The sequence below is a fragment of the Somniosus microcephalus genome, chromosome 2 (genome assembly GCF_052327205.1).
Source record: "Somniosus microcephalus isolate GS21.2 chromosome 2, FLI_Smic_1.0, whole genome shotgun sequence".
Taxonomy (NCBI): domain Eukaryota; kingdom Metazoa; phylum Chordata; class Chondrichthyes; order Squaliformes; family Somniosidae; genus Somniosus; species Somniosus microcephalus.
In genome coordinates this window covers 335,297,693-335,313,036 of record NC_140988.1, presented here as the reverse complement: position 1 = coordinate 335,313,036, position 15,344 = coordinate 335,297,693, and positions in this window count along the sequence as shown.

Sequence of the window (15,344 nt, the reverse complement as noted above, 5' to 3'; positions counted from 1 at the left end):
TCCAGACTCCAACCACCCTCTGGGTGAAAAAGTTCTTTCTCAAATCCCCTCTAAACCTCCCGCCCTTTACCTTGAATCTATGCCCCCTAGTTATTGACCCCTCTACTAAGGGAAAAAGCTCCTCAGCATCCATCCTATCTATGCCCCTCATAATTTTGTACACCTCAATCATGTCCCCCCTCAGCCTCCTCTGCTCCAAGGAAAACAAAGCCAATCTGCCCAGTCTCTCTTCATAGCTGAAGCGCTCCAGCCCTGGTAACATCCTGGTGAACCTCCTCTGCACCCTCTCCAACGCGATCACATCCTTCCTGTAGTGTGGCGACCAGAACTGCACACAGTATTCCAGCTGTGGCCTAACCAGTGTTTTATACAGCTCCATCATAACCTCCTTGCTCTTATATTCAATGCCTCGGCTAATGAAGGCAAGTATCCCATATGCCTTTTTTACCACCTTATCCACCTGTTCCGCCGCCTTCAGGGATCTGTGTACTTTCACACTCTGACTATCCCAGTTAATATTGGGGAAGTTGAAATCCCCCATTATTATTACCCTATTATTTGCACATTTCTCTGAGATTTGCCTACATATCTGTTCCTCTATCTCCCCCTGACTGTTTGGAGGCCTATAGTACACTCCCAGCAAAGTGCTTGCCCCCTTTTTGTTTTTAAGCTCCACCCATATGGCCTCATTAGAGGAACCTGCTAATATATCATCCCTCCTTACTGCAGTAATTGACTCCTTAATTAATATTGCGACACCCCCTCCTCTTATACCTCCCCCTCTGTCTCGCCTGAAGATTCTGTACCCCAGAATATTGAGCTGCCAGTCTTGCCCTTCCCTCAACCATGTCTCCGTGATAGCAACAATATCATACTCCCATGTGTTTATCAACACCTTCAGTTCATCCACCTTATTTGCAAGACTCCTTGCATTAAAATAGATGCCATCCAGCCTTGCCCTTATATGTTTGCCCTGTCTACCAAGCTGACTTGTTTTTTTCTCTATAATTGGCAGCACATCACCCCCTATTTCAGCTCCCCTCTGTATCCCATCCCCCTGCCAAGTTAGTTTAAACCCCCCCCAACAGTGCTAGCAAACCTCCCCGCAAGGATATTTGTCCCGCTCTGGTTCAGGTGCAACCCGTCCGACTTGTACAAGTCCCACCTTTCCCAGAAGCAGGCCCAGTGATCCAGGAAAGTAAAACCCTCCCCCCTACACCAGCTCCTTAGCCATGCATTCATCTGCTCTATCCTCCCATTCCTATACTCACTAGCACGTGGCACTGGGAGTAATCCAGAGGTTACAACCTTTGAGGTCCTGCTCTTTAATCTGTTACCTAGCTCCCTAAATTCTTGATGCAGGACCTCATCTCCCTTCCTTCCTATGTCGTTGGTCCCAATGTGGACCACGACCTCTGCCTGCTCACCCTCCCCCTTAAGAATGCCCTGCAGCCGCTCAGTGACATCCCTGACCCTGGCCCCAGGGAGGCAACAAACCATCCTGGAGTCACGTTTGCGGCCACAGAAACGCCTATCTGTTCCCCTTACGATAGAATCCCCTACCACTATTGCTCTCCCACTCTTTTTCCTCCCTTCCTGAGCAGCAGAAGCTTCCCTGGTGCCAGGAAGCTGGCTGCTGCTGCCTTCCCCTGGTAAGTCATCCCCCTCAACAGTATCCAACTTGGTATACTTGTTTGAAAGGGGGATGTCCGCAGGGGTTCCCTGCACTACCTGCCTGCCTTTGTTGCTCCGCCTGATGGTCACCCCCTGTGCAGCCCTACCCTGAGGCGTGAACAACTTGCTAAACGTGCTATCCACGAGCCTCTCAGCATCGCGCATGCTCCAAAATTCATCCACCCGCAGCTCGAGCGCCGTAATGCGGTCTACAAGTAGCTGCAGCTGGATGCATTTCCCACACACATGGTCGTCAGGGACACTGGCAGCGTCCCTGACTTCCCACATGGAGCAAGAGGAGCAGAACACGGGTCTGAACTCTCCTGCCATGACTTACTCCTTTAATTAATTAAAAAATTTATTCAATACCCCAGTTACAGGTATACTCTAGGGCGCTTTATTTACCAACTGTCCCCACTACACCAGAGACCCTCGAAATTTAACACCACAGAAGTCAAGCTTGTATTGAAAAGAGAGAAATACTCACCAACCAATCACTTACCTGCTCCCTGGTGACGTCACACTCTGATTACTTTTTACCTCTCTCCCCGCTGCTGAGTTGGTAAGCCTCGCTGCTCTCCGGTTTTTATACCGGGCTCTGACTCACTGCTCCCGCTGGTCCCGACTGGTCTCGGGCCTCGCTGCTCTCCGGTTTTTATACCGGGCTCCGACTCACTGCTCCCGCTGGTCCCGACTGGTCTCGGGCCTCGCTGCTCTCCGGTTTTTATACCGGGCTCCGACTCACTGCTCCCGCTGGTCCCGACTGGTCTCGGGCCTCGCTGCTCTCCGGTTTTTATACCGGGCTCGGACTCACTGCTCCCGCTGGTCCCGACTGGTCTCGGGCCTCGCTGCTCTCCGGTTTTTATACCGGGCTCCGACTCACTGCTACCGCTGGTCCCGACTGGTCTCGGGCCTCGCTGCTCTCCGGTTTTTATACCGGGCTCCGACTCACTGCTCCCGCTGGTCCCGGGCCTCGCTGCCCTCCGGTTTTTATACCGGGCTCCGACTCACTGCTCCCGCTGGTCCCGACTGGTCTCGGGCCTCGCTGCTCTCCGGTTTTTATACCGGGCTCCGACTCACTGCTCCCGCTGGTCCCGACTGGTCTCGGGCCTCGCCGCTCTCCGGTTTTTATACCGGGCTCCGACTCACTGCTCCCGCTGGTCCCGACTGGTCTCGGGCCTCGCTGCTCTCCGGTTTTTAAACCGGGCTCCGACTCACTGCTCCCGCTGGTCCCGACTGGTCTCGGGCCTCGCTGCTCTCCGGTTTTTATACCGGGCGCCGACTCACTGCTCCCGCTGGTCCCGACTGGTCTCGGGCCTCGCTGCTCTCCGGTTTTTATACCGGGCTCCGACTCACTGCTCCCGCTGGTCCGAACTGGTCATATTCCTGTCACAGGTCAGATAGTCATATTCCTGCCACAGATCAGATAAGATCATAGTGGTGTCACAGATGAGATAAGCTCATAAAGCTATCACAGATCCGATAAGGTAATATTCCTGTCACAGATCAGATATAGTCAAAATCCTGTCACAGATCAGATATTGTCATATTCCTGTCACAGATCAGATAAGATCATATTATAGTCACAGATCAGAGAAGATCATATTCCTGTCACATGACAGATATGGTCATATTCCTGTCACAGATCAGATATGGACATAGTCTTGTCAGAGATCAGATATAGTCATATACTTGTCACAGATCAGATAAGGTCATAGTCCTGTAACAGATCAGATAAGGTCATATTCCTGTCACAGATCAGATAAGGTCAAATACCTGTCACAGATCAGATACAGTCATATTCCTTTTACAGATCAGATAAGGTCATATACCTGTCACAGATCAGATAAAATCATATTCCTCTCACAGATCTGATATAGTCATATTCCTGTCACAGATCAGATATAGTCATATTCCTGCCACAGATCAGATAATGTCACATTCCTGTCACAGATCAGCTATAGTCATCTTCCTGTCACAGAGCAGATACAGTCATATTCCTGTCAAAGATCAGATAAGGTCATATTCCTTTCAGAGATCAGATAAGTTCATATACCTGTCACAGAACAGATATAGTTATATTCCTGGCACAGATCATTTAAGGTCGTATTCATGTCACAGATCAGATAAGGTCATATTCCTATCAGAGATCAGCTAAGGTCATATTCCTATCGCAAATCAGATAAGATCATAGGCTTGGCACAGATCAGTTAAGGTCATATTCCTGTCACAGATCAGATAAGGTCATTGTCCTGTCACAAATCAGATAAGGTCATTGTCCTGTCACAGATCAGATAAGGTCATATTCCTGTCACAGATGAGATATAGTCATATCCCTATCACCGATCAGATATAGTCATAATCCTGCCACAGATCAAATAAGATCATAGTGATGTCACAGATCAGATAAGGTCATATTCCTGTCACAGATCAGATAAGGTCATATTACTGTCATAGATCAGATACAGTCATAATTATTGTCACAATCAGATAAGGTCATAGTCCTGTCACAGATCAGATAAGGTCATTGTCCTGTCACAGATCAGATAAGATAATATTCCTGCCACAGATCAGATATAGTCATATTCCTGTCACAGATCAGATAAGATCATATTCTTGCCACAGCTCAGCTAAGGCCATATTCCTGTCACAGATCAGATATAGTCAAAATCCTGTCACAGATCAGATATTGTCATATTCCTGTCACAGATCAGATATGGACATAGTCTTGTCACACATCAGATATAGTCATATACTCATCACAGATCAGATAACGTCATAGTCCCGTAACAGATCAGATATTATCATATTTCTGTCACAGATCAGATAAGGTCATTGTCCTGTCACAGCTCAGATAAGGTCATATTCCTGTCACAGATCAAGATATAGTCAAAATCCAGTCACAGGTCAGATATAGTTATATTCCTGTCACAGATCCGATAAGGTCATATTCCTGTCACAGATCAGATAAGTTCATATTCCTGTCACAGATCAGATAAGGTCATATTCCTTTCACAGCTCAGCTAAGTTCATATTCCTGACACAGAACAGATGTAGTTATATTCCTGGCACAGATCAGATAAGGTTTTATTCATGTCACAGATCAGATAAGGTCATATTCCTATCACAAATCAGATAAGATCATAGTCTTGGCACATATCCGATAAGGTCATATTCCTGTCACAGATCTGATAAAGTCATAGTCCTGTCACAGATCAGGTAAGGTCATAATCTAGTCACAAATCAGATAAGCTCATATTGCTGTCACAGATCGGCTATAGTCATCTTCCTGTCACAGAGCAGATATAGTCATATTCCTCTCAAAGATCAGATAAGATCATATACCTGTCACAGATCAGAAAATATCATATTCCTGTCACAGATCAGATAAGGTCATATTCCTGTCACAGATGAGATATAGTCATATCCCTATCACCGATCAGATATAGTCATATTTCTGCCACAGATCAAATAAGATCATAGTGATGTCACAGATCAGATAAGGTCATATTCCTGTCACAAATCAGATAAGGTCATATTCCTGTCACAGATCAGATATGGTCATATTTCTGTCACAGATCAGATATAGTTATATTTCTGTCACAGATCAGATAAGATAATATTCCTGCCACAGACCAGATATAGTCATATTCCTGTCACAGATCAGATAAGGTCATAGTGGTGTCACAGATCAGATAAGGTCATTGTCCTGTCACAGACCAGATAAGGTCATATTCCCGGAAAAGATCAGATATAGTCCTATTCCTGTCACAGATCAGATATTGTCATATTCATGTAAATGGATCAGTTAATGTCATGTTCATGTCACAGATCAGATAAGATCATATACCTGTCACAGATCAGATAAGATCATCGTCTTGTCACAGATCAGTTATGGTCATATTCCTGTCACAGATGAGATATAGTCATATCTCTATCACCGATCAGATATAGTCATATCCCTGCCACAGATCAGATAAAATCATAGTAATGTCACAGATCAGATAAGGTCATAGAGCTGTCACAGCTCAGATTAAGTCATATTCCTGTCACAGATCAGATAAGAACATATTCCTGTCACAGTTCAGACACGGACATAGTCTTGTCACAGATCAGATATAGTCATATCCCTATCACTGATCAGATATAGTCATATTCCTGCTGCAGATCAAATAAGATCATAGTGATGTCACAGATCAGATAAGGTCATAGACATGTCACAGATCAGATTAAGTCATATTCCTGTCACAGATCAGATAAGGTCATATTCCTGTCATAGATCAGATATAGTCATAACTCTTGTCACAATCAGATAAGGTCATAGTCCTGTAACAGCTCAGATATAGTCATTTTCCTGTCACAGATCAGATAAGGTCATATTCCTGTCACAGATCAGATATGGTCATTGTCCTGTCACAGATCAGATAAGGTCATATTCCTGTCACAGATCAGATATGGTCATATTCCTGTCACAGATCAGATATAGTTATATTCCTGTCACAGATCAGATAAGGTCATATTCCTGTCACAGATCAGTTATGGTCATATTTCTGTCACAGATCAGATATAGTTATATTCCTGTCACAGATCAGATAAGATCATATTCCTGTCACAGCTCAGATATGGCCATATTCCTGTCACAGATCAGATATAATCAAAATACTGTCACAGATCAAATATTGTCATATTCCTGTCACAGATCAGATATGCTCATATATCTGTCACAGATCAGATATAGTTATATTCCTGTCACAGATCAGATAAGATCATATTCCTGTCACAGGTCAGATAGTCATATTCATGCCACAGATCAGATAAGATCATAGAGATGTCACAGATCCGATAAGGTAATATTTTTGTCACAGATCAGATATAGTCAAAATCCTGTCACAGATCAGATATTGTCATATTCTTGTCACAGATCAGATAAGATCATATTATAGTCACAGATAAGATAAGATCATATTCCTGTCACAGATCAGATTTGGACATAGTCTTGTCACAGATCAAATATAGTCATATACTTGTCACAGATCAGATAAGGTCATAGTCACGTAACAGATCAGATATTGTCATATTCCTGTCACAGATCAGATATGGTCAAAATCCAGTCATAGATCAGATATTGTCATATTCCTGTCACAGAGGAGATATGGTCATATTTCTGTCACAGATCAGATATAGTTATATTCCTGTCACAGATCCGATAAGATCATATTCCTGTCACAGATCAGATAAGGTCATTGTCCTGTCAGAGATCTTTTAAGATCATATTCCTGTCACAGATCATATATATTCATAGACCTATCACAGATCAGATATAGTCATATCCCTATCACAGATCAGATATAGTTTTATTTCTGGCACAGATCAGAAAAGGTCATATTCCTGTCACCGATAAGATAAGATCATATACCTGTACAGATCAGATAAGGTCATATTCCTGTCACAGATAAGATAAGATCATATTCCTGTCGCAGATCAGATTAGTTCATCATCCTGTCACAGATCAGATATAGTCATATTCCTGCCACAGATCAGATAAGATCATAGAGATGTCACAGATCAGATAAGGACATAGACTTATCGCAGATCAGATATAGTTATAGTCCTGTCACTGATCAGCTAAGGTCATATTTGTTTCACAGATAAGGTCATAGTCCCATAACAGATCAGATATAGTCAAAATCCTGTCACAGACCAGATAAGGTCATATTCCTGTCACAGATCAGATATGGTCATATTCCTGTCACAGATCAGGTATGATCATATTCCTGTCTAAGATCAGATAAGATCATTATAGTTATCTGGAATGTAATGTTTAAGCTATCCACCAGAAGGAGCCAAAGATTAAGTGTTCATATTCACCAGTTTTTAAGGTAATGGGTCATGTAGTCAATGTCCTGGGACACCAGTTTATATACTAATGTGGCATTGCATTATGGGTATGACTCAGGTGAATCCTCCACCTTGGTGCTCGTGCAGTAAGAAATGATGCTTTGCCTGCAGCTGTAAGAGATATGTTTCTCTGCTACACCGAGTAAATAAACAGTTGGGTTTTGTTCCTTAGAACTCGCTTCTCTCAGTTTCTGACCTTACCACTCGGATATCACAATCATATTCCTGTCACCGATAAGATATAGTCATATTGCTGCCACAGATCAGATAAGTTCATAATGATGTCACAGATCAGATAAGCTCATAGAGCTGTCACAGATCTGATATGGGAATATTCCTGTCACAGATCAGATAAGATCATATTCCTGTCACAGATCAGATAAGTTCATAGTCCCGTAACAGATCAGATATTGTCATATTCCTGTCACAGATCAGATAAGGTCAATGTCCTGTCAAAGATCAGATAAGGTCATATTCCTGTCACAGATCAGATATGGACTTGGATATGAATGTAAAGGGTATGATCAGTAAGTTCGCGGATGATACAAAAATTGGTAGGGTGGTAAATAGCGAGGAGGGTAGCCTCAGTCTGCAGGACGATATAGATGGGTTGGTCAGATGGGCGGAACAGTGGCAAATGGAATTTAACCCGGAAAAGTGCGAGGTGATGCACTTTGGGGGGACTAACAAGGCAAAGGAATACACAATGAATGGAAAGACCCTAGGCAAGATGGAGGGTCAGAGGGATCTGGGTGTGCAAGTACACAGATCCCTGAAGGCGGCGGAACAGGTGGATAAGGTGGTAAAAAAGGCATATGGGCTACTTGCCTTCATTAGCCGAGGCATTGAATATAAGAGCAAGGAGGTTATGATGGAGCTGTATAAAACACTGGTTAGGCCACAGCTGGAATATTGTGTGCAGTTCTGGTCGCCACACTACAGGAAGGATGTGATCGCGTTAGAGAGGGTGCAGAGGAGGTTCACCAGGATGTTACCAGGGCTGGAGCGCTTCAGCTATGAAGAGAGACTGGGCAGGTTGGGTTTGTTTTCCTTGGAGCTGAGGAGGCTGAGGGGGGACATGATTGAGGTGTACAAAATTATGAGGGGCATAGATAGGATGGATGCTGAGGAGCTTTTTCCCTTAGTAGAGGGGTCAATAACTAGGGGGCATAGATTCAAGGTAAAGGGCGGGAGGTTTAGAGGGGATTTGAGAAAGAACTTTTTCACCCAGAGGGTGGTTGGAGTCTGGAACTCACTGCCTGAAAGGGTTGTGGAGGCAGAAACCCTCACAACATTTAAGAAGCATTTGGATGTGCACTTGAAATGCCATAGCATACAAGGCTACGGGCCAAATGCTGGAATATGGGATTAGATTAGACAGGGCTTGATGGCCGGCGCGGACACGATGGGCCGAAGGGCCTCTATCCGTGCTGTATTACTCTATGACTCTATGACATAGTCTTGTGACAGATCAGATATAGTCATATTCTTGTCACAGATCAGATATGGTCATATATCTGTCACAGATCAGATATAGTTATATTCCTGTCACAGATCAGATAAGATCATATTCCTGCCACAGATCAGGTAAGATCACAGAGATGTCACAGATGAGATAAGCTCATGGAGCTGTCACAGATCCGATAAGGTAATATTTTTGTCACAGATCAGATATAGTCAAAATCCTGTCACAGATCAGATATTGTCATATTCTTGTCACAGATCAGATAAGATCATATTCCTGTCACAGATCAGATATGGACATAGTCTTGTCACAGATCAAATATAGTCATATACTTGTCACAGATCAGATAAGGTCATAGTCCCGTAACAGATCAGATATTGTCATATTCCTGTCACAGATCAGATAAGATAATTGTCCTGTCACAGCTCAGATATTGTCATATTCCTGTCACAGATCAGATATGGTCAAAATCCAGTCATAGATCAGATATTGTCATATTCCTGTCACAGAGCAGATATGGTCATATTTCTGTCACAGATCAGATATAGTTATATTCCTGTCACAGATCCGATAAGATCATATTCCTGTCACAGATTAGATAAGGTAATTGTCCTATCAGAGATCTTTTATATTCATAGACCTATCACAGATCAGATATAGTCATATCCCTATCACAGATCAGATATAGTTTTATTTCAGGCACAGATCAGAAAAGGTCATATTCCTGTCACAGATAAGATAAGATCTTATTCCTGTACAGATCAGATAAGGTGATAGTCTTGTCACAGATCAGATATGATCATATTCCTGTCTAAGCTCAGTTAAGATCATTATAGTTATCTGGGATGTAATGTTTAAGTTATCCACCAGATGGAGCCAAAGATTAAGTGTTCATATTCATCAATTTTTAAGGTAATGGGTCATGTAGTCAATGTCCTGGGACACCAGTTTATATGCTAATGTGGCATTGCATTATGGGTATGACTCAGAGGTGAATCCTCCATCTTGGTGTTCGTGCAGTAAGAAATGGTGCTTTGCCTGCAGCTGTAAGAGATATGTTTCTCTGCTACACCGAGTAAATAAACAGTTGGGTTTTGTTCCTTAGAACTCGCTTCTCTCAGTTTCTGACATTACCACTCAGATATCACAATCATATTCCTGTCACCGATCAGATATAGTCATATTCCTGCCACAGATCAGATAAGTTCATAATGATGTCACAGATCAGATAAGCTCATAGAGCTGTCACAGATCTGATATGGTAATATTCCTGTCACAGATCAGATAAGATCATATTCCTGTCACAGATCAGATAAGGTCATATTCCTGTAACAGATCAGATATGGACATAGTCTTGTGACAGATCAGATATAGTCATATTCTTGTCACAGATCAGATAAGCTCATAGTCCCGTAACAGATCAGATATTGTCATATTCCTGTCACAGATCAGATAAGGTCAATGTCCTGTCAAAGATCAGATAAGGTTATATTCCTGTCACAGATCAGATATGGACATAGTCTTGTCACAGATCAGATATAGTCAAATTCCTGCCACAGTTCCGATAAGATCATAGTGATGTCACAGATCAGATAAGGTCATAGAGCTGTCACAGATCAGATTAAGTCATATTCCTGTCACAGATCAGATAATAGCTTTTATAGATATGTGAAGAGAAAAAGATTGGTGAAGTCAAGCATAGTTCCCCTGCAGTCAGAATCAGGGGAATTTATAATGGGGAACAAAGAAATGGCAGACCAATTAAATACTTATTTTGGTTCTGTCTTCACAAAGGAAGACACAAATAACCTCCCAGAAATGTCGGGTAACATAGGGTCTGATGAAAGGGAGGAACTGAAAGAAATCAGTATTTGTAGGGAAATGGTGTTAGAGAAATTGATGGGATTGAAGGCCGATAAATCCCCAGGGCCTGATAATCTACATCCTAGGGTACTTAAGGAAGTGGCCCTAGAAATAGTAGATGCATTGCTGATCATCTTCCAACATTCGATGGAATCTGGAACAGTACCCATGGATTGGAGGGTAGCTAATGTTACCCCACTATTCAAAAAAGGTGGTAGAGAGAAAATGGGGAATTACAGACCGGTAAGCCTGACATCGATAGTGCGGAAAATGCTAGAGTCCATTATAAAATATGTAATAGCAGAGCACTTGGAAAACAGTGACAGGATTGGACAAAGTCAACATGGATTTACAAAAGGTAAATCGTGCTTGACTAATCTACTGGAATTTTTTGAGGATGTAATTTGTAAAATAGATAAGTGAGAACCAGTGGATGTGGTGTATTTGGACTTTCAGAAGGCTTTCGATAAGGTCCCACATATGAGATTAGCGTGTAAAGTTAAGGCACATGGGATTGGGGGCAAGGTATTGACTTGGATAGAGAACTGGTTGGCAGATAGAAAGCAAAGAGTTGGAATAAACGGGTCTTTTTCAGAGTGGTGGGCAGTGACTAGTGGGGTGCCGCAGGGATCAGTCCTTGGACCCTAGCTATTCACAATATATATTAATGATCTAGACAAGGGAACTAGATGTAATATCTCCAAATTTGCAGACGACACAAAGCTGGGTGGGCGTGTGTGCTGTGAGGAGGATGCCGAGAAACTCCAGGATGATTTGGACAGGTTGGGTGATTGGGCAGAAGCATGGCAGATGCAATATAACGTGGATAAATGTGAGGTTATCCACTTTGGTGTCAAAAACAGGAAGGCAGATTATTATCTGAATGGCAATAGATTGGGAGAAGGGGAAGTGCAACGAGACCTGGGTGTCCTTGTGCACCAGTCGCTGAAGGTAAGCATGAGCAGGTGGTCAAGAAGGCAAATGGAATGTTGGCCTTCATACCGAGAGGGTTTGAGTACAGGAACAAGGATGTCTTGCTGCAGTTGTACAGGGCCTTGGTGAGGCCACATCTTGAGTATTGTGTGCAGTTTTGGTCGCCTTATCTGAGGAAGGATATTCTTGCCATGGAAGGAGTTCAGAGAAGATTCACCAGGCTGATACATGGGATGGCAGGAATGACGTATGAGGAGAGATTGGGTCGATTGGGCTTGTACTCGCTAGAGTTTAGAAGAATGAGAGGGGATCTCATTGAAACTTATAACATTCTGGCAGGACTGGACAGACTAGATGCAGGGAGGATTTTCCCGATGGTTGGGGAATCCAGAACCAGGGGTCACAGTCTAAGGATAAGGGGTAGGCCTTTTAGGACAGAAATGAGGAGGAACTTCTTCACCCAGAGAGTGGTGAACCTGTGGAATTCTCTACCACAGAAGGCAGTAGAGGCCAGTTCATTAAATATATTCAAGAAAGAGTTGGATATATTTCTTAAGTCTAAAGGGATCAAGGGGTATGGGGAGGAAGCAAGGACCGGGTACTGAACTCGGATCATCAGCCATGATCGCATTGAATGGCAGAGCAGGCTCGAGGGGCCAAATAGCCTACTCCTGCTCCTATCTTCTATGTTTCTATATTTCTATGTTTCTATAAGGTCATAATCCTGACACAGATCAGGCAAAGGTTATAATCCTGTCACAGATCAGGCAAAGGTTATAGTCCTGTCATAGGTCAGATATAGTCATAATTCTTGTCAGAGTCAGATTAGTTCATAGTCCCGTAACAGCTCAGATACACTCATTTTCCTGTCACAGATCAGATAAGGTAATTGTCCTGTCATAGATCAGATATAGTCACTATCCTGTCACAGATCAGATATTGTCATATTCCTGTCACAGATCAGATAACGTCATTGATGTCACAGATCCGATAAGGTAACATTCCTGTCACAGATCAGATATAGTCAAAATCCTGTCACAGATCAGATAATATCATAGTGATGGCACAGATCAGATAAGGTCATAGAGCTGTCACAGATCAGATTAAGTCATATTCCTGTCACAGATCAGATAAGGTCATATTCCTGTCACAGATCAGATAAGGTCATATTCCTGTCATAGATCAGGTATAGTCATAATTCTTGTCATACACGAATAAGGTCATAGTCCCGTAACCGCTCAAATATAATAATTTTCCTGTCACAGATCAGATAAGGTCATATTCCTTTTACAGATCAGATAAGGTCATATTCCTGTCACAGATCAGATATGGTTATATTCCTGTCACAGATCAGATATAGTCATTTTCCTGCCACAGCTCAGATAAGCTCATATTCCAGTCACAGATCAGATATTGTCATATTCCTGTCACCGATCAGATAAGGTCATATTCGTGTCACAGATGAGACAAGATCATATTCCTGTTACCGATCAGATATAGTCATTTTCCTGCCACAGGTCAGATAATGTCATATTCCAGTCACAGATCAGATATGGTCATATCCCTGTCACAGTTCAGATATAGTCAAAATCCTGTCACAGATCAGATATTGTCATATTCCTGTCACAGATCAGATAAGATCATAGTCTTGTCACAGATCAGATAAGATCATAGTCTTGTCACAGATCAGATAAGCTCATAGACCTGTCACAGATCTGATAAGGTAATGTTCCTGTAACAGATCAGATAAGATCAGATTCCTGTCACAGATCAGATATGGACATTGTCTTGTGACAGCTCAGATATAGTTATTTTCTTGTCACAGATCAGATAATGTCATTTTCCTATCACAGATCAAATAAGGTCAATTTCCTGTCACAGAACAGATAATGTCATATTCCTGTCACAGATCAGATAGTCATATCCCTATCACAGCTCAGATATAGTTTTATTCCTGGCACAGATCAGAAAAGGTCATATTCCTGCCACAGATCAGATAAGATCATAGTGATGTCACAGTTCAGATAAGTTCATAGAGCTGTCACAGATCAGATTAAGTCATATTCCTGTCACAGATCAGATAAGATCATATTGCTGTCACAGACCAGATACGGACATAGTCTTGTCACAGATCAGATAAGGTCATTGTCCTGTCAGAGATCAGTTAAGATCATATCCCTATCACAGATCAGATATAGTTTTATTCCTGGCACAGATCAGAAGAGGTCGTTTTCCTGTCACAGATCAGATAAGATCATTGTCTGGTCACAGATCAGATATAGTCATCTTCTTGTCACAGATGAGTCCTAGTCATACCCCTATCACCGATTAGATATAGACATATTCCTGCCACAGATCAGATAAGATCATAGTGATGTCACAGATCAGATAAGTTCATAGAGCTGTCACAGATCAGATTAAGTCATATTCCAGTCACAGATCAGATAAGATCATAATGCTGTCACAGATCAGATACGGACATAGTCTTGTCACAGATCAGATATAGTCATATCCCTATTACCGATCAGATATAGTCATATTCCTGCCACACATCAGATAAGATCATGGTGATGTCAGAGATCAGATAAGGTCATAGAGCTGTCACAGATCAGATTAAGTCATATTCTTGTCACAGATCAGATAAGGTCATATTCCTGTCACAGATCAGACAAGGTCATAGTCCTGTCATAGATCAGATATAGTCATAATTCTTGTCACAATCAGGTAAGATCATAGTCCCGTAACAGTTCAGATATACTCATTTTCCTTTTACAGATCAGAGAATGTGATTGTACTGTCACAGATCAGATAAGGTCATATTCCTGTCACAGAGAAGATAAAGTCATATTCCTGTCACAGATCAGATATATTTATATTCCTGTCACAGATCAGATAAGATCATATTCCTGTCACAGATCAGATAGTCATATTCCTGTCACAGATCATATAAGTTCATATTCCTGTCACAGATCAGATAAGGTCATAGTCTTGTCACAGATCAGATAAGAGAATATTTCTGTCACAGAGCAGATAAGGTCATAGTCCTGTCGCACATCAGATAAGGTCATTTTCCTGTCACAGATCAGATATGATCATAGTCCTGTCACAGATCAGATAAGGTCATATTCATGTCACAGATCAGATATAGCCATATTCCTGTCACAGATCAGATAAGACCATAGGCCAGCCACAGATCAGATGTCATATTGCTGTCACAGAGAAGATAAGGTCATATTCCTGTCACAGATCAGATAAGGTCATATTCCTGTCACAGCTCACATAAGGTCATATTCCTGTCACAGCTCAGATAATATCATATTCCTGTTACAGATCAGATAGAGTCATATTCCTGTCACAGATCAGATATAGTCATATTCCTGTCACAGATCAGATAAGGCGATATTCCTGTTACACATCAGATATGTCATTAGTCCTGTCACACATCAAATTTAGTCATATTCCTGTCACAGACCAGATAAGGTCATATTGCTATCACAGATCAGATAAGGTC